Below are 27,940 nucleotides of genomic sequence, written 5' to 3'. Positions count from 1 at the left end.
GGCCAGTGTGGTGATGGTGAGGGTGCAGGGGACAGAGGTCAGACGCAGACATTTGAGGAAGACATGGACAGTGAGGTATGGGAGGCCGTATCTCCAGAGATCTCTCCCAACCTCCCTTCCCAACAGTTGACCAGACATTACCAGCCCATCTTCAAGTATGTGAAACTGAGGCCCAGAGAGCCGAAGCTCGTGAAATATCATCACAGGCCAGAGGGGACTGCGCTCTAACACAGCAGTTGTTCAGAACGTACACTGCCTTTTATGAGCTGGCAGGATGCAGACTTTGACAAGAATGGTGGCTGTGCAGGGCGGGGCGCCGGCCCTGTCCCAGCTGATCCCTGCCGACGTGCAGGGCAAGAGCCTCCAGGGCGTGCAAGAACATTTTCTCAGGGGGAACCACCTTCTTTTGAAACAGTCTGTTCTGCTGAGTTGACAGGAGAGAGGAATGGGGACTTCTCAGTCCTGGGCTGGGTGCCAAGACCGGCTCAAAGGAGGAAGGCGCCGGGAGGCCGGTCCAGCTTGCAGCCTCCCTGGGCCCCGCGTGGGCCATACCAGCTCCTCTGCCTTCTCCGGGGACTGCAGAGAGACTGCATGTGCTGAATTTGTTTGTTTTGAACTAACATTGAATAAGCACTTACTACGAGCCATGCTCTGTACTCATTTTTACGTACTTGAGTTTATTGAATCCTCACAATGCCCTTTGAGGAATGTATGCTGATTGTTCTTAGGTAAGAATGAAAAAACTGAGGCCCAGAGAGGTTACATCCTATGCCTAAGGTTCCACAGCTGGTTCTGCAGGTGGGAAGGCAAAGATGCTTAACTCCTGAATCTGTTGGATGGATGACTCTTTAGCCTTGGAGTGTGGTGTGGGTTCAAATCATCAGTGGGGGCACGGAGGAGGGTACAGGATTTTCTCTCCAGTTCTGGAATCTTTGGTGAATTACATCATGGCTTTGAAACTCTGTTTCCTCATCTGTAAAATGGGGGTAATGTTGCCCACTCATAAGATTATAATGCAGCTCAAAGGGAGTGTCTTTTGTTTGTAAAGTGTCTCACAGAGAGTGTCCAGCTCAGAGAAGATGCTCCATAGATGTCCTATTTCCCTTTTCTTCCCCCCTCTTTTTTTTTTTTTTTTTTTTTTTGAGATGGGGGGGACAGTGAGGGGAAGCTTTATCTTGAACTTTAGGTCAGAAAATTAGGGCAAAAGCACTAGAATCTTAATCAGACTGACCAGGAGTCAAATGCTGCTTCTGATACCTGTTAGTTATTTGATTTTGAACAAGTCACTTTTCCTTGCCGGGACCTCAATTTTCCTAGCTGCAAAATATGGGAAAATCAGTTTAGTCCAAGATCCAAGCCCCCACAACCCCTTGAACTATTATCACTTCTGATCACCAACTGATCACATCATTATTTCCCCCAAACCAAGGTAACACTTGAGAACCCTTTTGGCATGGACTTCCTATAGTCTGGCTATAATTCTACCAGTAAGCAATTATGCAAGGATTAAATTACCATGTTTCAAGAAGGCACTTGCTGATGTGCTAAGTCCTCTGTTGAAGATAACATATTAATCTTGGCATATGTTAATATTTGCATCACCAAGGACAATGTTTTATGGACGCAAAAGTCATTTATTGTATTTAGTCTGGAAATGGTTATTGGTTGCTTGCTCTACACAGAGCACTGCTTTCAGTGTGAGAAATACCTTGCCCTCAGGTAGCATACAGTCCAGGCTCACATTTTCTGGCACCTGTTATAAGCCTCGTGCTTCAACAGCACAGGAGGCAGAGAACCACAGTGCTAGAGGCAGAGAATCACAGTTGTCTGTTGCTGACGGCTCGTCTGTACAGAGCAACTTTTGAATCTTAGCTCCATGACTTCTTAATAGGTGAGGGAAGCCATTCCATCGTTTTCCTCCTCAGTTTCCTCATCTGAAATATGAAGATAATAATAGCTATTCCCAGTTCAGGTCAGTCACTCAGTCGTGTCTGACTCTTTGTGACCCCATGGACTGCAGCACACCAGGCTTTCCTGTCCATCACCAACCCCTGGAGCTTACTCAAACTCAGATCCATTGAGTCGGTGATGCCATCCAACCATCTCATCCTCTGTCATCTCCTTCTCCTCCTGCCTTCCATCTTTCCCAGCATCAGGGTCTTTTCCAATGAGTCAGTTCTTTGCATCAGGTGGTCAAAGTACTGGAGTTTCAGCTTCAGCATCAGTCCTTCCAATGAGTATTCTGGACTGATTTCCTTTAGGATTGACAACTCCCAGTACTACTTTAAGATTGGCTACTCCCGGGGTGGTGGGGGGGTGGGCTCTATGAGGTTTAAAACAAAGAGTATTTATAAAGCATGCAATACTAAAAAATGTCTATATACTCAATAAACTGTAGTTAGTAATATTAATTCTGTATCCTCTTAACAACACTGTGAAGTTGATACTATTTTCACCATTTTGCATAGAGGGAAATAAAGTTTCAGAGAGTTTTAATCTCACAAAGGTTAGATCACTTGCCCAAGATCACACAGCTAACCAGCAGTAGAAGCGAGGTTCATATCCAGGGCTACTTGGCTCTATTACCTAAATGTGATGCCGTGGTCACGTTTCCCAAACTCACAATTGGACTAGCTGCAGGGCAGCAGTAAACCATGTTCCTCTTTGGCGTCTTATGCAACAAACCATATGGACCCTCAGGCTCTTACATAACAGGCCCAGAGCTAACGAAAGGAAGTTTAACAACAACACAAAAAACAGATCGCATTCACAACAGACCACCATATGTTCCCCCGTTCCCTGACAGCAGCCGTCCCAGCGCCTACTCGGGCGCCCACAGAAGTCTTCTCGACCAAAACAGTTTCATTCCCAAGTGACTCAAACGATGGTTGCCTTTACTTAAAGAAGGGAGGGGAAAAAAGAATCGGAGCTTTTACAAAAGAAAGAAATCTTGTTCACTCCTCAGGGAAAGCCCAGAAACCTCAGCCTCCTCTCCTTGGCCTTGGAACCTGCTGGTTTTTCCAGGGGGAGTCTGGCCTCTGTGACCTGGCCACTGCCCCACACAGAACGAGGGCGGCCAGGATGGCATTGTTGCCTGAGTCTCCAAGTTAAACTGCCTGGCTCCTCTGGGTCATCTCCTTCGTGTGGTCTTTAACTCCTTCACTATCTTGTGCTCATGCTCAGTTCAAGAGTCTCAGGCTTGCTCTAGGTTTCTGGAAGTGGCCTCCTGGAACTGAGCCCAATTCTAGAAGGGTGCTTTCACCTGTGGACACAGGGGAAAGGCCGCTGGCTCAGGACAGCTGCCATCTTCCTGTTTATCTTTGGCCTGGTCTCCTCTCTCTGACTCGCGCCCCCCCCCCCCCAACCCCGGCCCTGCCCCCATCGACTTCCCTGTCCTGCAGCCAAAGCAGTCCTGGCAATATGTAAATCTGATCCTGCCACCCCCTGATAGCCCCCGTGGTCCTTCACGTGCTGCCTCTCACCCCACTTTGCGCTATTCTCCCGGTTGACCTCAGAGCTCCAGTTACACGGGTGTTCTTTCCAGTGCCTGTGACTTTGCAGTGCTCTTCCCTCTGCTCGGCCCATTCACCCCTCTCTCACGCCTTCCTCATCTTCTGAATCTTAGCCACATGTGGCTATTGGAGCCTTGAAATGTGGTTATTGAGATTAAGGAATTAACTTTTTAATTGTATTAGTTGTAATTCATGTAAAATAATTTTAGATTAATTCTCAGGTTGCAAAGGAATTTTCTTTCCCATGTTTTCTTCCTATATTTATAGACATACTTCTTGTGTTAATAGTAAAACACACTTGGTATTTGTGTTCATATGAGCTATAGATACACAAAACGTGCATATCCAAATGTCTATCTGTGACGCTTTCTATTTTCCGAAGAATGCCATGTCAGTATAGATCCCGCCCCAAACTCTCATCTCACAATGTGATGTTGACAGTCCTTCACAGAGAGATGGAACTGGGTGGGGTTTTGTAAATGATGCCAGTGACTGCCTTCTGAGTCTAAGTCATAAAAGGTAGCTCTGCATTTTGCATCCTGGGATCCTGGATTCCTCACTCTGAGGGAAGCAAGCCACCATGCTATGAGGACCCTTTTGTGGAGATGAACTAAAGATCTCATAAAATAGCCAACACCAACTTGCCAGTCATGTGAGCGAGCCACCTCAAGAGCAGATTCTCCAGCACCAGTCAAGCCTTAACAACAGCCCCAGCTTATATCTGATTACAGTTTCATAAGACATCCCAAGTGAGACCTGCCCAGATGAACCCTTTCAGAAATCCTGACACTCAGAATCTGTGAACACTACAAATGTCATACTTATAGGACACTAAGTTTTGGGGCAGTTTGCTATGTAGTCATATCTCTAGTCATTTTTTTTTTTTCTAACACCATTTATTGAATAGTTTCTCTTTTCCATTGGCTTCCCAGTGGTGCAGTGGTAAAGAATCTGCCTGCCACTGCAGGAGGTGTAAGAGACAAAGGTTTGATCCTTGGATTGGGAAGATTCCCCTGAAGAAGGAAATGGCAACCTGCTCTAGTATTCTTGCCTGGAAAATTCCATGGACAGTGGAGCCTGGCAGGCTATGGTCCATGGGTCACAAAGAATTGGACACAATTTAGCACACATACACGCATCTTTTCCCTACAGATAAAAGATGTCATTTTCATCATAAATTAAATCCTCATAGAGATGGTCTTACTCTGTTCTATTGGACTGTATCAATTCAAAAAATAATTGTTTAATTGTTTAAATCATTGCTGTTTTATTTTATGTGTTACTATATGGTAGAGGTTAAAAAGTGAAAAGCGACAGTCAGCAGCTGTGCCCGACATTCCCTTCTTCAGGGGATCTTTCTGACCCAGGGATCAAACTCAGGTGTCCTACACTGCAGGCAGATTCCTTACCATCTGAGCCACCTGCGAAGCCCCTGTAGTTGCCCTCTAATACTGATATTCTTTTTCTTAGCTTACTTGGGTATTATAATTTTTTTTTCAGAGGATTTTTAGAATCAGCAGAACATGTTGCATTTTTAGTGAGCTTGTGATGAACTTACAAAATAACATAAGAAAAACTGATGCATTCATGATAGTGCAGCTTCCTGTACAAAAATACAATGTACTTTCTCATTTAAGTTTTCTTTTCTGATGTTTAGGAGTATTTTAAAGTTGTCTTCATATGTTATTGTATATTACTTATAAAGTCTGTTTATAAAGTCTATAAGTGTATATTATAAACTCTATAACTATATTTAATTGTATATTACTTTAATATTTTGGTTAATGATGTAAATTGATTTTTTTCTGTTATGCTTACTATTCTCATTGTGATTTACATATATGAAAATTATTGATTTCTGTATATTAATTTTGTATGCCGCTTCCTTACTGAATAATCTATTTATGTATGGAGGCTTCAGGTTTATTCTGTTAGTTTTACCAGCTATACAACTATATTAAAAGCAAACTGAGATAGTTTAATCTTCTTTTCTAATATTTATGTTCCCAATTATGTATTAATATTTTTGCTTGAATAGCAAAGCGGTAAGAGTGAACATTCTTAGTGAGACTACTTCTAAAGAGTACATCTAGCCATGTGGGTCTCCTGGATTCTTGACATGTGGCTATTGAGACTGAAGGGTTTTATTAGTCTTAATTGATTTAGATAGCTATATTTGTGTAGTACTTACCATATAGGACAGCACAGGATGAAAATTTCTTCACTTCATATAATGGTAGCTTTTAGATTGAGACAGTCATTTAACGCATGTGGACTATTCAAATATCTTTATTACACTAGCTTTTTAAAAATTAAAACCAGCTGCTGAATGTTGTGAAACGCCTCTTCAGTATCTATGGAGATGCTTATGTTGTTTTTCTTCTTATATCTACTAATATCATGAATCATTCTGAACCATCCTTGCATTGGATTAAGCCCAACTTGGTTATGATGTATTATTCTTTTCATTGATTGCTTCACTCTGGTTTTAATGTTTCATTTAGGATTTTTTTAATCAATGCTAGTGCTAAATATTTCTTGTGTAATCTTTGTTAGATTTTGATAGCAGTGAATTCTCATTTGTTAAAAAAAAAAAAGAAAGAAAACTTGAAAGTTTCTATTTTATAACCTGACATAGTTTGAATAGAACTGTTAGTATCTGCTTTTAAAAGTTTTGTAGGGTTTTCTTTCTTTTTTAAAAAACATTTCTCTATTTTTGGCTGTGCTAGGGCTTTGCTGCTGTGCTCTGGCTTTCTCTGGTTGTGGTGAGTGGGAGCGACTCTCTAGTTGCTTCTTGCTGCGGAGCACAGGCTCTAGGTGCGTGGGCTTCAGTAGCTGCAGCTCCCAGGCTCCAGGGCACCCGCGCAGTAGTTGTGGGGCATGGGCTTGTGTGCCCCTGGGCATGTGGAATCTCCCCAGACCAGGGATGGAACCAGTGTCCGCTGCACTGGCAGGTGGATTCTTAACCACTAGACCACCAGGGAAGTTCTGTAGGATTTTCTGGTGAAAGTCTTTAGGTGTGAAATTTGAGAAAGGGAGGACCTTGTTATCTAGTTTCTCTATGTCTTCTCTGCAAATCAGTCTGTTTAGATTTCCTATATCTTTTAGGTTCTGTTTGATATACTGCATTTTCCTCAAAAATTCTTTCATCCGGATTTTTTAGAAAAAAAGTTTGCAAAGAAGAATCACATATTTATTTACTGTTTCTTGATTGTACTCCTATGTTTCTAATTTTTAGTAATTGCCCTTTCTTCACACCCCTCTTCCCCACAGCTTTTTCAATGATCAGGTGACCTACTATTTTATTTACTGTACTGTATTAGCTTTCTTAAAAGAATCAGTATATTTATTTATTCATTCACGCAGATTGTTCTGTTTGCTAACATTAAACTTTTTCTCTTTATTAATTTATTCCTTCTGCTTTCCAACAATTGATTTGGCTATTTTTTCCTAAATTTTTGATACATGTTTGGCCCATTGCTTCCTGTACTTTTTAATTGATATGAATATTGAGGTACAAATTTACCTTGGAAACTGATTTTACAATATCCTATGGTTTTAATACATAATATTCTTATTAATGTTACTTGAAATCCTGTCTGAATTAAAAGTTATTTAACTGAAATACAAATTTATTTTTAAATTTTATTATTTCTGCTTCTCTTGCTTTGTAAGAAGAGAATATTGCATAATATTTCTGCATCTTGGAATCTTTTAGTTTGGGCATCTATTGCATAACAAACTTTTGTTGAGTACCAAGCGGGATTCAAAAAACATAAGATATAGTCTCCACTTCCAGGTTACACAGTTTGAAATACAGTTGACCCTCCATATCCACAGATGCCACATCCACAGGTTCAACCAACTGTAGATCGAAAATATTCAGGGGGGAAAAAATAACCAAGAAAATTCCTGAAAGCAAAACTTGAATTTGCTGAACTTCAACAACTATTTAACATAGTATTTACCTTGTATTTACAACTATTTACATAGCATTTAGATTATATTAGGTATTGTAAGTAATCTAGAGATAATTAAGCATAAGGGAAGATGGGCATAGATTTAACACACATACTACACCATTTTATACAAGGAGTTTGAGCATCTGCAGATTCTGGTATCCATAGGGGTCCAGGGAACCCATTCCCTATAGACACTGAGAGACAACTATATACTAATTAGATTTGCTTTATATTTGTTATTTACATATTTATTACATACTTTATTTATCCATCCACTTGATATGTCAGAATCTGAGAAGATAAATTACCTTTTAATATCCTGGTTTTATTGTTGTTAATGGATGTGGGTGTTGGACTGTGAAGAAAGCTGAGCGCCGAAGAATTGATGCTTTTGAACTGTGGTGTTGGAGAAGACTCTTGGAGAGTCCCTTGGACTGCAAGGAGATCCAACTAGTCCATCCTAAAGGAGATCAGTCCTGGGCATTCATTGGAAGGATTGATGCTAAAGCTGAAACTCCAATATTTTGGCCACCTCATGTGAAGAGTCAACTCATTGGAAAAGACCCTGATGCTGGGAGGGATTGGGGGCAGGAGAAGAAGCGAATGACAGAGGATGAGATGGCTGGATGGCATCACTGACTCGATGGACATGAGTTTGAGTACACTCTGGGAGTTGATGGACAGGGAGGCCTGGCATGCTGCGATTCATGGGGTGGCAAAGAGTCGGACACAACTGAGCGACTGAACTGAACTGAACTGAACTGAATGTCTTCTTACATATCTTATAATTTCTGCTTTATGAATGTTGCTGCTGTGTAGATTGGTACACTGATTTTCAAAATTCTTATAACCTCTCTGTGAATTGCATTCTTTATCATTATAAAATATCCTTCCTTGTTTGATTCAGCATTTTTTAAACCTGAATTCAATGTTTTCTCATATTTAAAGGCAACCTCAGCTTTCTTTCAGTTTGTATTTGCCTATTACACATTTCTCCCTTTTTAACATTTCTGGGTTACTTTGAATTTTGCTTTGTGATTCAGTTAGATAGTCTTTTCTTTTTATAGTGAGTTAAAACCCATTTATACTTATTGATATAAGAGATGTGTTTGGCTCTTATTTCTGTCATCTAATTGCATGTTATACTCTCAGCTCTACATACATTTTGTCTTTAAAGTAATGTGTTTTTTGCACCAACTTCATTGAAGTATAATTCTCATATGATAAAGTGAATATCTTCAAAATGTATACTCTGATAAGTTTTGACATGAGCTAGTGAACTGACTGACTGACATATATATACCCATACAACCATCACTACAATCCAGGTAGTAAACATATTCATCATGCCCCAAATCTTCCTCATATTCTTTGCAATCTCTCCCTCCCATCCTATTCCACTTACCACTCACATCCCCAGCAACCATAGCTCCACATTCACTACGAAGAAGTGAAGTCAGAAGTGAAGTCAAGTCGCTCAGTTGTGTCCGACTCTTTGCGACCCCATGGACTGTAGCCCACCAGGCTCCTCCGTCCATGGGATTCTCCAGGCAAGAGTACTGGAGTGGGTTGCCATTGCCTTCTCCAGGGGATCTTCCCGACTCAGGGATCGAACCAAGGTCTCCCACATTGCAGGTAGACGCTTCAACCTCTGAGCCACCAGGGAAGCAATATAATATAACATTCACTATAGATTTGTTTAAAATTTCTATATTTTCAACTGATGGAATCATACAATATATATTCTTTCTTTGTCTGACTTTTAATTCACACGCATAACTTAATATTCATCCTTATTGCTGCTGTGTGTCTAATACTTTATTCCTTTTTATTGGTGAATTGTACTGTATTATATAAATATACCACAATTTGTTGACCCATTCTCCTGTTGATGAACATTTATGTTGTTCCCAGTTTTTAGCTATTACAAATAAAGCTGTGAGAAACATTCCTGCATGCATGCATACTAAGTTGCCTCAGTCCTGTCCAACCCTTTGCAACTCTATGGACTATGGCCTACCAGGCTCCTTTGTCCATGGGTTTCTTCAGGCAAGAATACTGGAATGGGTTGCCATTTCCTCCTCCAGGGGATCTTCCCGACCCAGGAATCGAACCCATGCCTCTTACATCTCCTGCATTGGCAGGCAGGTTCTTTACCACTAGCACTGCCTGGAAAGCCCAAACATTCATATGCACACTCATATTAATATTGTTTTAAAAATTCTCGCTCTGCGACTTCCCTGGTGGTCCAGTAGTCAAGAATCGACCTGCCAATGCAGGGAACATGGGCATGATCCCTGGTCTGGAAAGATTACACATGCTGTGAAACAACTAAGCCTGGACACCACAGCTATTGAGCCTGTGCTCTGGGGCCCAGGAGCCGCAACTACTGAAGCCCACAAGCCCTAGAGCCCATGCTGTGAAACAAGAAAAGCCACTGCGATGAGAAGCCACACACAATAACTAGAGAGTATCCCCTACTCTCTGCAACTAGAGAAAAAGCCCATGCAGCAACCAAGACCCAGCACAGCCAAAAATAAAAAATAATTTTTTTAAATTCTCTAACTTTAAAGTTATTCTCTTAGATTATACCTAGAAGGAGAATGACAAAGTAGGTGCCTGTTTACTATCTCAAGAAACTTCCAAACTATTTTCCAAAGTAATTGTACCATGTTTTAGTCCTATGATCAGTGCATGAGAGCTCTGGTTGTTCCTCACCTTTGCCTATGCTTGTGATGGTCAGTCTTTCTAACAGTGCTTATTCTAGTATACATGCAGTAGTATTTAATTATGGTTCACATTTGCCTTTCCCTTCCCTGGTGGCTCAAACAGTAAAAGCATCTGCCTACAATGCGGGAGACCTGGGTTTGATCCCTGGGTTGGGAAGATACCCTGGAGAAGGAAATGGCAGCCCACTCCAGTATTGTTGCCTGGAAAATCCCATGGACAGAGGAGCCTGGCAGGCTGCAGTCCATGGGGTTGCAAAGAGTCGGACATGACTGATCGACTTCACTTTCACTTTCAATGATGTTGATAATGATATATGGATGTGATAGTTGAACCATAACGGCTGAGCACCAAAGAATGATGCTTTTGAATTGTAACGCTGAGGAAGACTCTTGAGAGTCCTTTGGACTGCAAGGAAATCAGTCAATCCTAAAGGAAATCAACCTTGAATATTCATTAGAAGGACTGATGCTGAAGCTGAAGCTCCAATACTTTGGCCAACTGATGTGAAGAGCTAACTCAATGGAAAAGACCCAGATGCTGGAAAGATTGAAGGCAAAAGGAAAAGAGGGTGGCAGAAGATGAGTTGGTTAGATAGCATCACTGGCTCAGTAGACATGAATTTGAGCAAACTCCAGGAAATAGTGAAGGCCAGGGAAGACTGGCGTGGTGCAGTCCATGGGGTCGCAGAGTTGGACATGATTTAGGGACTGAACAACAACAAAAATGGTGCTGGACTTCTTTTTGTATGCTTACTTGCCACCCACATTTCCTTTGGTGAAGTGACCGTTCAAGTCTTTGGGGTTTTTTTCTCATTATTGAGTTTTGAGGATTATTTGTAAACATCCAACTCTTGATTAACATCAGTTTGAATTCTGTGGGTCCACTTGTATGTGCATTTTTTAAATAAACATGCACTAAATGATCTTTGGTTGGTTTAATCCATGAATGTGGAACTGAATATGAATGGCTGCTGAAATTAAATATGGATTTTTCAGCCATGCCCACTGAGTCGGTGATGCTATCTAACAATCTCATCTTCTGCTGCCCTTTTGCCTTCAATCTTTTCCAGCATGAGGGTCTTTTCCAGTGAGTCAGCTCTTAGCATTCCTTACTCCTGCATTGTTCAAGGATCAACTGCAGTTTACATATAAGGACTTTACAGATGTAAGCTTTACACACATTTTCTCCCAGTTAGTGGCTTGTCTTTTCTTTCTGTTAATAGTATCTTTCAAGAAAAATGAAGTTCTTAATTTCTGTTGAAGTCTAATTTATCAGTTTGTTCTTATATGGATTATGCTTTTGATGTCATATCTAAGAAAACTTTCTAACCCACGGTCACGAAATCTTCTACGCCTTTTTAAAAGATGTTTTATATTTTCAGGGTTTCACATTTATATCTACAATCTGTTTTGAGTTAATGTTTGTGCAGGATGCAAGGCATAGATCAAAGTTCAATATTTTTGTAATTAGATATAGATTATCCAGTTGCATCTAGTGGTTTCCATGTTTTTATATCTTTATATAATACCTGTAGTTCTCTCTACTTTTTGGACAGTATCTATTAGTTCACTACTCTGAGTGATGACATGATTAGTGTGCTTGTCTTCCTCTTCTTAATAAACCAATTTTAGTCAATAACATTATATTTATTAGTGTGGGTGTTGCACAGATACTTATGTTCAGTTCAGTCAGTTCAGTCACTCAGTTGTGTCCAACTCTTTCCATTGACTGCAGCACTCCAGGCCTCCCTGTCCTTCACCAACTCCTGGAGTTTACTCAGACTCATGTCCATTGAGTCGGTGATGCCATCCAACCATCTCATCCTCTGTCATCCCCTTCTCCTCCTGCCTTCAATCTTTCTCAGAATCAGGGTCTTTTCAAATGAGTCCATTATTCACATCAGGTGGCCAAAGTATTGGAGTTTCAGCTTTAGCATCAGTCCTTCCAATGAATATTCAGGACTGATTTCCTTTAGGATGGACTGGTTGTATCTCCTTGCTGTCCAAGGGACTCTCACGAGTTTTCTCCAACACCACAGTTCAAAAGCATCAATTCTTCAGCACTCAGCTTTATTTATAGACCAACTCTCACATTCATACAGGACTACTGGAAAAACCATAGCTTTGACTAGATGGACCTTTGTTGGCAAAGTAATATCTTTGCTTTTTAATATGGTGTCTAGGTTGGTCATAACTTTTCTCCCAAGGAGCAAGTGTCTTTTAATTTCATGGCTGCAATCACCATCTGCAGTGATTTTGGAGCCCCCAAAAATAGTGTCACTGTTTCCACTGTTTCCCCATCTATTTGCCATGAAGTGATGGGACCAGATGCCATGATCTTAATTTTCTGAATGTTGAGTTTTAAGCCAACTTTTTCACTCTCCTCTTTCACTTTCATCAAGAGGCTTTTTAGTTCCTCTTCACTTTCTGCCATAAGGGTGGTGTCATCTGCATATCTGAGGTTATTGATATTCTCCTGGCAATCTTGATTCCAGCTTGTGCTTCATCCAGCCCAGCATTTCTCATGATAGACTCTGCATATAAGTTAAATAAGCAGGATGACAATATACAGCCTTGACATGCTCCTTCCTCTATTTGGAACCAGTCTGTTATTCCATGTCCAGTTCTAACTGTTTCTTCCTGACCTGCATACAGATTTCTCAGGAGGCAGATGAGGTGGTCTGGTATTCCCATCTCTTTAAGATACTTATGTAATTAAGCTTATATTTCAATTACTTGAGTCTTCAGGTTTTTCCCTGTACTTATTGTATGCTTAGTATAATTTCTTAGTAGTATAAGGTGGGAAATGCTGACAGACATACTCACATTAGAAGTCCCAAATCCATCAGTTCACAATATAGCAACATGTATCTGGGCTCTACTGAGGGCCAGAGAGCCCTGGCTCTCTTAATTACCAGTTCTATTGTGACCTCAGAGTAGATGCCTAATCTATTAAAACCTCAATTTCCTAGTCTTTAGGATGGGATAATATCTCTCTTTTAAAGTTGTGATGAGACTGAAAGAATATAATATATGTGAAATGCTTAGCATGAAGCCTGATGCATAGAGAGCACCTAGAAAATGTTAGACACTGTTATTATTAACACAAGTAAAAATCAACAAACAAACATCAAGGTAGTACATACCACACACTAGGTTCCGGGCTATCTGCCTTATAGTCCTATTTCATTTAATATTCACAGTGAATCTATGACAAATGCATTGCCTTCATATTAGAGATGAGGGAGGTTGATAACACAGCCTAAGTCATCCATTGCAGAAGTGGCAATGGTGGGAATTAAGACCCACATATTCTGAGGCCAAGTTCAGAGCTCTCACCAGTACCTCCAGTTGCCTTTATTATCCTGAACTCTGCCCTGCTAATGAAAGCATGCACACACACACACACACACACACACACACACACACACACACGTGCCTGCACTCGCTTTATTCTGAGAACAAACTTGGCCTTACAGCTCAGTATATAGACAGGATACACCTGGACGAATATAATTTGCCTGTTTTTCCAAACACTAGGTTCAGAGTCTGGCTTGCAAACAAGGTACAGATGGAAATCTTCCTGGACTCGGGCCAAGAAGAGGAGAAAGGGTGGGAAAGGTTTGCCCCATGGCCTGCAGTAGCAGTGTTACTTGGAGATTAGCTGGAGGAATCATGCCTTTGACTTCCAGTGGCCAGTCCAGCACTTCACAAATTCTTCAGCACCCATGCCCTCTTGGACTTTTCACAGCAGCATTACAGATGAGGAAATGGAGCCTCAGAAACGTTAATGTCTTGCCCAAGGCCACAGAGCTAATTGGCGATAGGACCCAGCTAACAACGCAGACCTCCTAGTCCCTTGTCCAATGCTCTTCTCATGATGTTTCTGCCTTCACAGACAGCATTTACCCTCTCATAGTTCTGATTGTATCCCATAGATGTGTAAGTTGATATATAACTGGATGTGTCCCTGAGTGCAAGTGTTAGTCACTCAGTCATGTCCAACTCCTTGCAAGTCAATGCACTGTAGCCTGCCAGGCTCATCCATCTATAGAATTCTCCAGGCAAGAATATTGGAGGGGGTTGCCATTCCCTTCTCCAGGGGATCTTCTCCACCCAGGGATCAAACCTGGGTCTCCTGCATTGCAGGGAGATTCTTTGCCATCTGAGTCACCAAGGAAGCCCATGTCCTCAGCACTATACTATGAGCTGCAAGAGATAAAAAGACATAAAAATTGTCCCTGTTCTCAATACTTATTCAATCATTTACTCACTCGTTCATTCTAAGAGTTCATTAGGGGTCAGGCCATGTTGTTGTTGCTGTTGTCAGTCACTAAGTCATATCCAACTCTTTGCAATCCCATGGACTGCAGCACGCCAGGCTTCCCTGTCCTTCACTATTTCCCAGAGTTTGCTCAAACTCATGTCCATTGAGTTGATGATACCATCCAACCATCTCATCCTCTGCTGCCCTCTTCTCCTCCTGCCTTCAATCTTCCTCAGCCTCAGGGTCTTTTCCAATGAGCCGGCTCTTCACATCAGGTGGCCAAAGGATTAGAGCTTCAGTATCAGTCCTTCCAATGAATATTCAGGGTTGATTTCCTTTAGGATTGACTGGTTTGATCTCCTTGCAGTCCAAGGGACTCTCAAGAGTCTTCTCCAGCACCACAGTTTGAAAGCATCGATTCTTCAGCACTCAGCCTTCCTGTTGCTGCTGCTGCTGCTAAGTCTCTTCAGTTGCGTCTGACTGTGCGACCCCATAGACAGCAGCCCACCAGGGTTCCCCGTCCCTGGGATTCTCCAGGCAAGAACACTGGAGTGTGTTGCCATTTCCTTCTCCAATGCATGAAAGTGAAAGGTGAAAGTGAAGTCGCTCTTACTCTTAGCGACCCCATGGACTGCAGCCTACCAGGCTCCTCCATCCATGGGATTTTCCAAGCAAGAGTGGGGTGGGATGCCATTGGAGGGCCTAATACCCCTCAAGGACCTCACTGTGCAAAGAAGGAGACAGAATCAGAAGCCAGCTGCTCCAATTCAGGGTGAGAAGCTAAAATAGCAGTATCTGGGGTATGATGAGCATGCTGCTGACTGTACTTCACTTTGCCTGTGGGATCCAGGAAGGCATCCCTGGAAGAAGCTGAGTGTGGAAGGCAACTGAGGAAGTGAGACCCTACACCTGACACCCACCAGGGAGAAGTGAGCCTGTTACACTCAGAGGACCACAGTAGTGGCTCAGGCCTGGTGTAGAGGGCGGGGATGGGAGCAAAACTGAGATCGAGGCAGTGGTCATGCAGAAGAGTTTAGACTCCATCCTATAGATGAGAAGAAGACATTCTAAAACAAAAGCAGAAGAGTGATAACATAAGTCAATTTTTTTTTCAACTTGAGTTATAGTTGATTTACAATATTATGCAAATTTCTGGTATCTAGGATAGTGATTCACAGTTTTTAAGGATTATACTCCATTTATAGTTATTATAAAATACTGGCAATTTTAAGCACTATACTCCATTTATAGTTATTATAAAATATTGGCTATTTTCCCTGTGCTGTACAATCTATCCTTGTATCTTATTTATTTTGTTGGTAATAGTTTTTTGAATTCCCTACCCCTAACTTGCCCTTCCCCTACTTCCCTCTCCTCACTGGTAACCACTAGTTTCTTCTCCATATCAGTGAGTCTGACTGAACGGGATTAGCAGCTCACTGGTGCAGCAGGAAGAATGGACCAATGGAGTAGGACAGATGACGGTTGGGGCCCACGCTGGGCAGTGGCAGAGGGAACAGGGAGGATTGCTCTGGCCAACTAAGCTCTACTCACATTTTAAGGCTCAGCACAGACAGCCACTCAGTGGACCTTCAGTCTCATTAGAAATTGCTCCTCTCATGTCCTGAAACCCTTTTCCCAGGTCCACAAGGAGAGGCAGAGTTCAGTGGTGGTGAACAGAAGTGGCTTTTTAGCTGGCTTTGAAGCTTAAGCCATTGCAAATCGCCTCAACGCAGCCTAGCTGTGTGACCTTGGGCAAGTTGCTTATTTACTTTGTTGCCTAGGTTTCCGTATCTATAAAATAAAGATAATAATAGTCCCAATCTCTTAGGGTTACTGTGATGATTAAATGAATGGGTTTAAAGCACTTAGAATGGTGTCTAGCAGTGATTAAGCAGGCAATAAAAGTGGGCTTTTATTACCATCACACCCATTCACTGTAGGGGAATTGTGTGTCTATGGGTGTATCTGACCAGTCTGGAAGCTCCTTGGGGATGGGTATCCTCATGCCCATCAGAGAGCCTGGGCCATAGCAGACTGTAAGGGATTATCTGTTGAATGGAATGGAGATGATAGTGAAGACACATTCAAGAGCTAGGTAGGAGTTAAATCATGCTTCCCTGGGGGACTTAATTGGACTTGAGGGAGAGGGTTACTGAGGAGAATAAAATCATTTCCAGATTCTGAACTGGGACAGGAGGATGATGGTGATATCATGATGGAGATAGAGAGTTTAGAGAAGGAGTTGGTTCAGAGGGTAAGTGGCTAATCTGTCCAAGATCAAGTCAATAGGAACTAATGAAGCTGAGGTTGGAACCCAGGTTTGTTCTTATTCCATAGACAGTTTATGTAACCTGCATGTCTACACCCGGCATAGGACCCAGTGCAGTGGGTATTTAATAATGTATAGAAGAGTTGGTGAATGTTTGAATGAATGGATTTCTTTGGTAGATGCCAGGTTATCAGGGTTGGTTTTATTTTCAATGGTAAACAGAGGTCTGCAGAGGTTGGGGAAAAATAAAGAAAGAAAAAAAGAGAGAAAGGAGAAAAGAAAGTCACCATGAAAGACTAAAGAAGAAAGAACTAGTCACCGATATTTCAAGTGAACAAACATGAGGAGCCATCTTCCTTCTTTTTCTCTTATTCTGACATATCTGACATATCCCATATTCTGAGATTTTTTATGATCTCCAACTTCATAACATACTCTTGCAAACTGCTAGGAAGGATGATTAAAACTACCCACCAGTAAGTTTTGAAAAGCACAAGCCAAAAAAAAAAAAAAAGAAAAGAAAAAAAACATGATATCAAGGACTCTAAGAACATAGGAAAATGCCTGATGGCAAAAGGAACCAGTCACACAGGCTCCTCTACAATCCCTATGTCAATCACCACCTCCTCAGAAGCAGGTTTCTTAGGTCAAGCTGCTTGTGGGACTGGCAACTGAGGGCAGAAAGAAATGTCTGCTGATTCCCTATTTGAAATTGATAAGCTCTCCTCCAGTGCAAGCTTGGGAAGTAAGATAGTAATAATTATGATAATCTAATATAAAATTATATATTATAATATATAATATTAGTATATTACTATAATGTAATTATATTCATGCCTATAATTTTGTATTGTTTACTACTTTCAGAAACTGGTGAGTGCTTTCCATGTTATTTCATTTAAACCACCAAATCCTATAAGAAACATACTCTTCTTCCCATTTTGGATGGAGAGACTAAGCCTCAGAGAGATTAAGTAACTTGACAAAAGTCACTCAGCAAGTAAGTGAGGAATCAGGACCTGAACCCCAGCTTGCCTTCTTCCAAAGCTCATGATTCAAAGCCTAATCCATGCACCACTTTTCTTCTCTACTCCTCTAACTTTGGGGCTGTGCATGGTTTAACTGTATCCATGTAAGCCTAGCTAAGGCAGAGAGCTCACATTCTAACTCCAGGTTTGACAAGATAAGAGTGTTCCTGATCAAATGCCCTTTGTCAGTCCAAAGGAATTACAAGTGTGTTGTGCAGGGATCAATTCTTCAGCACTCAGCTTTCCTTCTAGTCCAACTCTTACATCCATACGTGACCAGTGGAAAAACCATAGCTTTGACTAGACAGACTTTGTTGGCAAAGTAATGTCTCTGCTTTTTAATATGCTGTCTAGGTTGGTCATAGCTTTTCTTCCAAGGAAAATTTCCTAGAATTGATGCTTTTGAACTGTAGTGTTTGAGAAGACTCTTGAGAGTCCCTTGAACTGCAAGGAGATCAAACCAGTCAATCCTAAAGGAAATCAGTCCTGAATATTCATTGGAAGGACTGATGTTGAAGCTGAAATTCCAATACTTTGGCCACCTAATGTGAAGAACTGACTCACTAGAAAAGACCCTGATGCTGGGCAAGATTGAAGGCAGGAGGAGAACAGCATGACAAAGGATGAGATGGTTGGGTGGCATCACCAGCTCAATGGACATGAGTTTGAGTAAGCTCCGGGAGTTGGTGATGGACAGGGAAGCCTGGTGTGCTGCAGTCCATCAGGTCACAAAGAATTGGACATGACTGCGACTGAACTGAACTGTGCAGGGATCAAGAAACATGGATTCAGAGAACTGGGTCCTGATGCTGACTTTGCCACTCACTGGCTATGAGGCTTCAGTTGGATCATTTAAATACTCTGGGCCTCTGGTAGTTTCTTAGTTTTCATCCACCTGCAGTGTGGCAGACCTGAGTTCAATCCCTGGGTTGGGAAGATCCCCTGGAGAAGAAAATGGCAACCCATTCCAGTATTACTGCCTGGAGAATCTCATGCACAGAGGAGCCTGGCAGACTGCAGTCCATGGGGTCGCAAAGAGTTGGACACGACTGAGTAAATAACACTTTCTTTCATTTTATATCTACTTTTCAGTGTTTAGATATAAAGGTTAAGTTCTTATGAAGCCTTTTTTATTATTTTGATGACTGCAAATAAAGTAAACCCAAACAAGAACTTCTTGGGAAATTTTTTTTAAAAAACAATAAACTCTACAACCTCTTGTTAAGAACCTACCATGTCCAGGACATACTTGAGGAGATACTTGGAATACAGCTTGGTGAGAAGGCCCAATGAGTAGTAGGGGGAAAAGTGAGTGAAGGGAGCCCTGAGAGTGTGTAGGCAGAGCTATTAATCTGTCGTAGAGGACGGGACAAAGGCTGGGTCTGGAAGAGCATACTGGCATCCAATAGATGGCAGAGCCTTAGAAAAGCAACCGCCTAGACAAGCTCTTGTTTGGTTATCTAGCACCAGCGTGACATACAATTCATCTTCCACAGTCAGGACACTGGGTGAAAACCAGAACTTTCTGGGCAAACAAAATCAGATGGCCACCTGACTTCATGCTAACATTTTGTTATTGTGAAGAACAGAGCTCTGAATCTCTTTCCTTAAACCTTATACCCTGTGATGAAAATGCCCTAGGGAAGGCCTCCCCCACCCTGGTTAACTTCCTGAATAAGCTGCCGAGGTTCCCCTAACAATGCTTTTCAGTCCTGTTGTTGGACTTCAGTTATAACACAGTGAATTGTTCTGATTTAGGAGCTCATTTGTGTATCATCCTTAAATTAGCTTCATAGTAATGAAAGGTTTTCCAAACCACATTGATATGCAGCCTTAGGAGTTTGGGTTTTACCATAAAGCTTTTGATAACGCTTTAGATTAGGGCACGCAATGCCTTCACTCTCAGTGTTTCCACTTGTTCTTTGATTTGTTTCTGTGTTTAGCTGCAATTCTAAAAAGGCAGCAAAAGCTCTCTCTTTCCAGGGACTACAGAAGTCTTGGGAATGGAAGAGGAAATCTGACATGTTTGAAAATGGGATTGGTGTCCTCTAGATGTGATATCTGCTGGCATGCCGTGGGCAGAAGGAATAGCATATACCAAGGCATTGAGGCAGGAACAAACATGGAGTATTTAGGGAACTGCATGGAATTCTCGGGCTGGGAACGGGGCTGGGAATATGATCCGAGAAGAGATGAAAAGGGTAGGTTGGGACTAGATGGTGAAGGACCTCGAGTGGCAGCCCTTGTAGTCTGGACTTTATCTTGTTGGGAATGACAAGTCTCTACAGCTGTTCAAGCAGGATATTTGTTTTTGGTGAAAGAGCAAACCAACAAAGCCAGACAAAGTCAGTCATCCTGGAGCCAATTTCTCCTTCAGGTTTTCCAGTCCTGATTTTTCTTCAAACATTTTGTTAACGTGCTCCCTGAAATACCACCCCTAAGGCAATCAATTCTGGTGATCACAAACACAAATTTCTGATTCTTCACATTCAGCCCAACCCCAATCTAGGCCATACTGGAATATTTCAACATCCCGCAGCTCTATCCCCAGGCCAAGACTCTGTGGATGAGGGGCACGGGCAAGGTCCAAAGAGGTGACCTGATCTGTCTTCACTCTTGTAAACTGGCATCTGAAGACTTCCTGGGGTGGGGCAGGGGAAGGTGGTGCACAGGATTTATAATTTCCCTTTCCTTAACCCTCTGGGGCTTCCCTGATGGCTAAGATGGTAAAGAATCTGCCTGCAACTCAGAAGACCCGGGTTCAAGTCATGGGTTGGGAAGGCCCCTGGAGAAGGAAATAGCAAGCCACTCCAGTATCCTTGCCTGGGAAATCCCACGGACAGAGGAGCCTGGTGGTCTAGAGTCCTTGGACTCACAAAGAGTTGGACACAACTGAGCGACTTACACTTCACTTGACTTCACTAACCCTCTACCCAAATCGTGTCTGCCTTAAGTCCACTCATGAAGCGAATATAAAAATGACAGCTTTACCTTTTTCAGCTATTCAGGATACCTAATAATGGACTGGTTGGAAAGATAATAGGTTCCTTTCCCTCAGAGATATTTGAACAGCTTGGCTCCAGGGAGGATTCTCGTAGGCAGTAGGGAATTGGAGTCTAACAAATAAGGACTCTACTGCCTGTCCAACTACTTCTAACCTCTGAGTCTGTTTTCTCAGCTGTAACATAAGGATCACAGTGATACCTCTTTACAGGGTTCTGGAGAAAAATAAACAGGATAATGATGGCACGTTGCACAATGCCCAGCATGACTACATGCTCAGTAAAAGCTGGCCACAATCACCTACCAGTGCTTGAGTTTGTCCTTCCATTGGTGAGCCAGGCATTTATTTCTGGGTATAACCTCTTAACTTGGAACGTTATTACTCAAGGAAAAGTCCTACAGGAAAAGAACTGATCATCAATATACTATTGAATATTACTCTTCAAAACTATCCAGCTGCAGGAGTCAAACTTCTCTTTCAGCAAGAGAAATAAATTTAGAGAGAGGAAGTTCAGTTCAGTTCAGTCGCTCAGTTGTGTTCAACTCTTTGTGACCCCGTGGACTGCAGCACCCCAGGCTTCCCTGTCCATCACCAACTCCCAGAGCTTGCTCAAACTCACGTCCATCGAATCAGTGATGCCATCCAACCATCTCATCCTCTGTCGTGCCCTTCTCCTCCTGCCTTCAATCTTTTCCAGCATCAGGGTCTTTTCCAATGAGTCAGTTCTTTGCATCAGGTGGCCAAAGTATTGGAGTTTTGGAGTTTCAGCTTCAGCATCAGTTCTTCCAATGAATATTCAGGACTGATTTCCTTTAGGATTGACTGGTTGGATCTCCTTGCAGTCCTAGGGACTCTCAAGAGATATGAAGAGACAGGCCTAAGTCCACACAGGAAGTTAGAGACATATTTGGAACCAGGTCTTATCCCTTGACCCTGCATGCTCAGTGACATTCTTTTTATGCTTCACTTTCTGTTAACAAGCAAAGTTCAGATCCTCAGCATTCCTGTCATCATTCGCTGGACATCTATCACTCAAGAGATTCACAATAGTGTATCTAGATCTACATGTTCATTCACTCCTACAGCAAGGCCATGAGGCCAATCTTCTTGTTAATTTCCATTTTTATAGGATCCCGGAAGAGAGGCAAAGAGAACTTATATTACTTATTCAATCCTCACAGCCAGCAAGTAGTAAAGCCAAGATTTGAGCCAGGGCAGTTGGGCTTCTAAGCATGTACTTAATTACAACACCATACTTACCCTCCCATGGTGAAAAAGTGTACAGTGTCTGCATCAGAGAAGCACACTCCCTGGAGGAGAGACACAGCCTACAAGGGTGTGCAGTCACACGCTCCAGGCACCGGGAGAACAAAGAGGGAGGGTTTGTTCTACAAGGGGAGGAGGGAGAGAATAAGGAAACTGCCTGGAGGAGGTAACCTTTATCCACTTTCTAGAGCTCTCCCATTTTCCTGTAATTCGGTGAGCCTAGGGGAAGAAAAGGCATTCCCTAATAGATACAGGCATCTCTGCTGAGGCTGGCAGGTGTGGAGTAGCTGGAGCTTAAGAGACACTTTGAAGAAAGGAGGTCAGGACACCAGGTACTAACTCAGTGTGTGTTGGAGGCAACTTCCAGGAGCCTCAACTTCCCCATCTGTATAATGGGGATAATAAGGCCTGCCTTGTGAAGCTGCTTGAATATTAAATGAGGCCACGTGCATATACTTTCTTACCCAGTGTTACTCTTCTTTATTTACCTCTCATAAAACTGTTGATATTTCCCTCAGTAAAAAATTTTAATTGGGCTTTTTTTTTTACTTATAGTAGCATTAGTAATAATCCTGAGTGTCATTATTAGTCATTCGTAATAACAATATAATTAATAACAATGTTAATTGACATTGAGGACACTAAATACTTAATATGTATAATCTCTATTTATCTAATCTACTTCTCAGAACATATTTTAGAGATGGGTATCATTATCCCCATTTTACAGATGAGGACAGCAAAGCTCAGAGAGATGAAGGAATCTACACAAAGGTCACCTAGCTAGAAAGCGGCAGAACTGGTACCCAGACCCACGTCTGTCTGTCCAAAAAAATGTCCGACAGACAATGCCCCGGGTTGGGAGTTCATGTTGGTCTTGGCAGTATCCCTCGGCCTCTTTCTCAGAAAGAAAACAAACATTCTAAGCGTTTTTACTAATGAGTCGAACACGAACGCCCTAGAGAGTGAGGGAAGCAGCAAGCTGTAGCAGGAAGATCGGTCCATATTTGGAGGGTGGGGCTGGGGCGGCCCCTGAGCCTCGTCGGCCCGCCTGGCAGTCCTGGCGAGAACCGGACTGGACTGGAACCTTGAGCCGCCTTCAGGTGGCTCTGGGCAGCCCGCAGGGACTGTCACCTGCCAGGGAAGCCGCACGCTGGTAACCCAGCTCGTTCCCATGTGGGTGGCTCCCAGGCAGCAGGGAGTTAATCTGCTTATCTGATGGGAAAGTTTCCAGAACCCTCCTCCCAGTCCGTGTTTGCTTAGGGACTGGCTCTTCAGAAACTGAAACCAGCAGGACGCCAGGCCCCGCCAGCCCCAGTGGGATCCTGCCCGAGTTTACCTTCTATGGGGAGGCCCGGGAGGGCTGGGCGGAGCGGAGTGTGCAGCCAGGGCAGGGCAGGCGACGTGGCGTCCCGGCTCCCTCCCCGCCTCCCTCCCCGCCTCCCGGGAGCCACCCCTGCCCCCGCCCGGGGACCTGCTCTCTGGCCCGGGGAAGCACGTGGGCCCGCCCCCGCCCCCGCCCCCGGGGTGGCTGGAATCCGGCCCCGCCCCTCACCACCTCTGAGACACTGAGTACACCACTAAACCTCCGGAGTTTCGAGTTTCAGTCTCTTTCACTGTAAAATGGGGATAAATAATGCTTAGCCTCTGAAATCAGTTACATCTATCCAGTGCTTCTGAGCCAAAAGAAATGCTCCATATATGGTCACCGTGTTGGTGTCTTTGCTATTTGGTGGTGTTCTCAAAATGGGTTGGGCAGCCTGCTTCGTGAGGCGGTGAGCTCCCATCACTCAAGCGTGTCAAGCACAAGCTGAATGAGACGGGAAAAAAGGAAAAAAAAATTAGAACAGGAACGGACCCGTTCTTGCCGAGTTCAGATACTGACCTGGTCATCTCAGAATCACCTAAGAAGCTCACACCATCTCAGATCCACTGAATCAAAACCCCTGATGGCAAGCTTTTTGGAAGTACTGGCTTCAGCTGCTTCCTTCTGTAAACCATTGATCTAGGCCAATAATCCCTACAGTTGTTTCTCTTCCAAAGACCCTTATGTTATCCCCTCCTACCCCATCCATTGTACAGAGGAAAGGATTTTATTGACCAAACTATATTTGTTAACTCATAATTAACTTATTTACTCTCTATATAAATTATTAACTAAAGACCCAGAGTTCATTCAACAAGCAGTCATTCATTTAACAAATATTTACTGAGTAACCATTATGTGAGAGGCACTGCGTGGGGTACTGGAGTGTGGTATGGGAGCTCTGTCCTCAGGGACTCTCCAGTCTGGTGAGGGATGCAGAAAGGGAATAAGGATTTGAATACCGACCCTGAAGCCCAGAGAATGTGGCTGAGCATAAGATACCCAATATTCCTACAGCAAGCAAATAGAGTTCCAGTCTAAAACCAAGTTGATGTATTATTCCTCTCTGTGGCCCCATTATACAGAAAGTTGGATGTCCCTCTCCAACATACACACACACACACACACACACACACACCATGGCACCATGGCATTATTACTTTTATGGATTCCATGAGGTCCAAGGTCCTTAGTCCAAGAACATCTAAGGCCTTGTGAAGAAAGGGAGACCCTTTGGACCTAATTCCTGCTTCTGTGGCTAGTCACCTTACCTGCATGTACCCCCAAACACTCAGAGCAGAGTACCTGAGTTTGTGCTCTGAAGCCAGGCTGCTTAGATTAGGATTGAATTCCAGCTTGATTCCTTACTAGCTGTGAAATCATGGACAAGTTACTGTGTGCTCCTAGGCAGGTAGGCAAGACCTCTGTGGGCCTGGGTTTCCTCTTCTGTCAAGTGGTCTGAATAATAGAACCTGCTGCACAGAGTTGCTGAGGTTAGGGTTGGGGTTAGGGCACTGAAAGCTGGTGGTAGGCACCTACTGTTTGAGCTGTTCTGACACTGTATCGTGTATTCCCTTTGATGCTCTCCTGCCTGGACTATCCCTTCCTTTCTCCACCTAGGGAGTACATAGTTATCGGTGCAATGTCCCCTCCTTTCTAAAGCCTTCCTTGCTTTTACATCACCAAGAAGTTTGCTGCTTTTTCCTCCAAGTTCCTGCAGCTCTTTTTATATACCTCTTATAGCACCTCTCATCCCACAGTCTTGTTTCTGATTATGGTTTAGGTGCTTTCTTTCCTCATTGCATTCTGAATTCTTGAAGAGCTGGGGAAATATTTTTTACACTTTTTCATCTCTATGGACTAGACAATCTCTGGGACAGAATAAGCACTTGCCATTAAGTCTGTTCAATTAATCAATGGAAAGGTGATGGATGGATGGATGGATGGATGGATGAAGTGACTTGCCCTGGACCACAGAATTCAGATGGGTATGAATTTAGTTTATTTTGGGAAAATTACTTTTCTGAGCTTCTAGTTTCTCATCTGGAAGACAGGTCTGATAATAATTGTCAATAATAATGTCTCGGGGTTGGGAAAGTTAAACGTGGAACCCATTGGACAGTTTTCAAGAGTTTAAGCTCTAGAATTGATTTGCTTTTGAGTCCCAGCTCCACCACTCATAAGCCATGTGATTTTTGACAAGTTCTTAACCTTGCTGTGCCTCAAGAAGATATATCTCAAACCTGTACACACACACACACACACACGCACACATATTAATGGGCTGTTTAGAGAATTGAAAGAGCTATACTTTATAAAGGTGCCCAGCACATGATAGGTATTTAGTAAGTAAATACTGATTCCTTTCCCCGACCTTCTCCAAACCTGTAGGCCCTGGACTCTGAAAGCTTGAAACAGCTGTTCACATGCCGAATTTTGCTCCCAGTGACTAATGTCCCTTAAGCCAAGGTTAGAAAGCCGACTCCAGAACTAAGCTTACATTTGAGTGCGGAATTAGAAGCAGGGAATATGGCTGACTGGCTTATTTAATTAATAAGGAAAGTTTTGAAAAGGAGCAGTTTAAAATCAACAAACATGCCAAGGAAATTGAAAAGCTAGAGTTCACCCACAATTTCGTATGTGGGTTTCATATGTCATTGGAAGAGTCCATTATGAATGAATAATGAGCCTTCCAAAACCAAGTTAATGTTTTACTAACTGTAAGAGCAGTGATTGTTTTTGGAGCAAATTAACCAACTGGTCCATGTACAATATTAGAATAATGCTTGAGTTTCCTACTGCTTTATGACAATAGATCCTAATAAACTCATTATTCAGAATTCTCCAGTGATCATGTGTCTATTACTAAGTCAAAAGGTATGGAAGAGAAAAAAAAAAAGGTATTTCATTTTGGACCTAGAATCCCATCACACGCCTACATGAACCCCCCTGAACCTCCTTCTTTTTGTGGGATCTGGAAAGGACTGACGTGACGTGCCCAGGGCCCTGGGGGCTGGGGTTGTCAGTGGCTCAGGCAACAAGCATTTGGCCCTTCAGTTGAGAGAGGAAATCGCAGAGGGCAGAGGCCCAGCCAGACCTAAAGGGATGAGTTACACAGACAGGGAGGGAGAAGGGCAGGAATCTTATTAGCAAAACCAGCTGCCTGCCAAGTAGGGCGTGTGTCTGAATTTCTGAAGAAAAGAGAGAATTGCAGCTGTTAGTTTTAACCTCAGGCCTTCAACCGTCAGGAAGAAAGTGGAGGATGATGGTGGGGGCGGTGGGGGGGGCGGGGCACACTACTCTGTATTCTCCAAACTCCTTGTATCTTCTAACTTAATCTCCCTTAACCTCGCACCTCCCCATCCATACCTAGAGCCACGTCATACACCTGTCCCAAGAACTCTTTCCTGATCTAACTTGGGAAAGAATCTCTCTCTACTTCCCCATGTGCCTGGGGAACTCTGTGTCCTCTTTTCAGACATCTCACAAAGTTCTTATAATGTATGCCTGCCAACCTCCTTCCTTCTTTTCCCCCTCTTATCTTTCTCTTTGTTAATAGCTTTAGAGAGGTATGTGCTGTGCATGTGTGCATGCCAAGTCACTTCAGTCATGTCCGACTCTGTGACCCCATGGACTGTAGCCTGCCAGGCTCCTCTGTTGATGGAATTCTCCAAGCAAGGAGTGGGTTGCCTTGCCCTCCTCCAGGGGATCTTCCCAACTCAGGGATCAAACCTGTGTCTCTTATGTCTCCTGCATTGTCTTTTAGTACCGTTGCCACCTGGGAAGCCCTTACAGAGGTCCTACGTGAATTTAAGTGCACAATTTGATATGCACAGATGTGTAGAATCATCACCACCACCGAGACAGTGTACACACCCCTCACCTCAAATGTCCTCATGTCCCCTTGAAATCTTTCCTCCTGCCTCCCTTCCACAATTAACTATCTGCTTGTTAGCCCTGTAGATCAGCATTTTCTAGGTGCTTTAGTCACTCAATCATGTCCTCCTCTTTGTGACTCCATGGACTGTAGCCCACCAGGCTCCTCTGTCCATGAGCTCTCCCAGGCAACAATACTGGAGTGGGTTTCCATTTCCTTCTCCAGGGGGATCTTCCTGACCCAGGGATCAAACCTGGGTCTCCTGTACTGCAAGCAGATTCTTAACCACTGTGCCACCAGGGAGTGGTGGAAAGATATAGTATGGCTGTATTTTGACTGTCTTATGCTTCCCTGGTAACTCAGCTGGTAAAGACCCTACCTGCAATGCAGGAGACCTGGGTTCGATCCCTGGGTTGGAAAGAGCCCCTGGAGGAGGGCATGGAAGAATACTACTCCAGTAGTCTTGCCTGGAGAATCCCGTGGACAGATGTGCCTGATCGACTCAGTCCATGGGGTCGCAAAGAGTCAGACACAACTGAGCGAGAACGCACAGCACATTCACTGAATTACGCTGAACCCATTCCGCCATCACTGCTCCCTGGAATGTAGGTTTCTGGGTTGTGGTGGCAGGGTACAGATGCGGGCATGAAGGAAGAC

The 27,940-nt window shown here is 43.1% G+C and overlaps 1 long non-coding RNA gene across 1 annotated transcript; it reads right to left on the bottom strand.

The window, feature by feature from the left end:
* Nucleotides 1–11,829: 11,829 nt before the first annotated feature.
* Nucleotides 11,830–23,473, bottom strand: LOC147375451 (uncharacterized). Its single transcript, XR_015160118.1, has 3 exons — nt 22,035–23,473; nt 21,394–21,627; nt 11,830–15,537 (listed from the first exon to the last, which is right to left on the bottom strand). It is a non-coding gene; the product is annotated as an uncharacterized LOC147375451 (long non-coding RNA).
* Nucleotides 23,474–27,940: the final 4,467 nt, after the last annotated feature.

This window comes from Bos grunniens, chromosome 3 (genome assembly GCF_055505025.1).
Source record: "Bos grunniens cultivar Pamir isolate PY7600 chromosome 3, Bosgru_T2T1.0, whole genome shotgun sequence".
Taxonomy (NCBI): domain Eukaryota; kingdom Metazoa; phylum Chordata; class Mammalia; order Artiodactyla; family Bovidae; genus Bos; species Bos grunniens.
This window is presented reverse-complemented; position numbering and strand designations above follow the sequence as displayed.